Source organism: Etheostoma spectabile, unplaced genomic scaffold, assembly GCF_008692095.1.
Source record: "Etheostoma spectabile isolate EspeVRDwgs_2016 unplaced genomic scaffold, UIUC_Espe_1.0 scaffold172, whole genome shotgun sequence".
Classification (NCBI taxonomy): Eukaryota; Metazoa; Chordata; class Actinopteri; order Perciformes; family Percidae; genus Etheostoma; species Etheostoma spectabile.
The window spans coordinates 371,812-373,029 of NW_022605573.1; the positions used below are offsets into that span (position 1 = coordinate 371,812).

Consider the following 1,218-nt stretch of genomic DNA (forward strand, 5'->3'; position numbering starts at 1 on the left):
CACACACACACACACACACACACACACACAAATACAAAATTATTTGTAGAACACAAAACATTTCCCCTGAAATACTGGATCAAGTTTCTGTATCTTTAAAAAAAATTAACCAACTTTCTCTTCTTTTTTCTCTCAAATTTTCTTTAACATTAAATTTAACAACAAAATAAACCCACAAACATTAGCAAAAAATAATTTTACAGCCTGGAGAGTAACGTTTCTATTAAATATTGTTCTAGACCAGTATCGTCATTTTAATTCTTGTATAGAGTGATTTTTTGTCCAGTTTTAATTCTTGTCGCCTCAGTTTGTGTCTCCTTTTGTTTTTAAAGCTCTATTCACTGATTCAATCTTATACCAGCAATAATTTAGTGAGGTTTCACTTTTTGGCACTAAACTATAATCTCTGAAAAGTTTCCACTTAACTTCCCTAATTTCTCTTTATTTTTTTCCTCCCTTCACTTTCTTTTGAAGAAATCTCGGCATCTTTACAGAGGGCAAATTGTGCGAATGTGATCGGGGCTTTACTGCCATGAATAAAGGAAGCTCCCGTAGTAAATAAAGGATAGAACAAATGTTTCTATTAACACTTTTTCTAGTCCGGTGCCATCATTTTGAGTCTATATTAACCGTGTCTCTGAAAAAGTTGCCACCTAACGCCGACCTTACACCACACGACGTTTCAGGCGATACCACTGTTACAGACTTATTTCCAACATGGGAATGAAATCCTGAGAGTCTCGCTAGAGTTGAAGAACGCTCTAAGGTTGCCTAAAAACTCAGTCCCAGTCGTTTTCCCGTTTTCACAAAATGTGGACAACATTGAACGTGTTTGATGTTATCATAAGTTTGGTAGTAAAAATGTTCTAGTCTGGGACTAAAAACTGTGACAGACAGTCTTTAGCTGTAAAATGGTGTCCCACTTAATGCCTACCAAATACTAGAAGACTTTGAAAAGACTGCAGCCCAACACCATCTTACATCTAAAGATAGTCATCTCACATCTAATGTTAAAGACTGGGGGTCGTGCAGGGTCACACACCGCAAGACCACAACTAGATTCATTTTGAAAAAATGAACCAAGCCAGCTACCACTAGTATTACCTGGTGGCTTAACCCTCCTGTTGTCCTTGGGTCAAATTTGACCCGTTTTCATTTTTTTTAATCACAAAATATGGGCCTTCAAAATAAATATCAGAAATATATATCAAATAACTT

At 36.0% G+C, this 1,218-nt stretch overlaps 1 protein-coding gene across 1 annotated transcript in view; it reads right to left on the reverse strand.

The window, feature by feature from the left end:
- Nucleotides 1-1,218, reverse strand: part of si:cabz01090165.1 (leucine-rich repeat and fibronectin type III domain-containing protein 1-like protein) — a 428,959-nt gene that overhangs the window by 46,281 nt on the left and 381,460 nt on the right. The gene's annotated exons all lie outside the window — the stretch shown is intronic.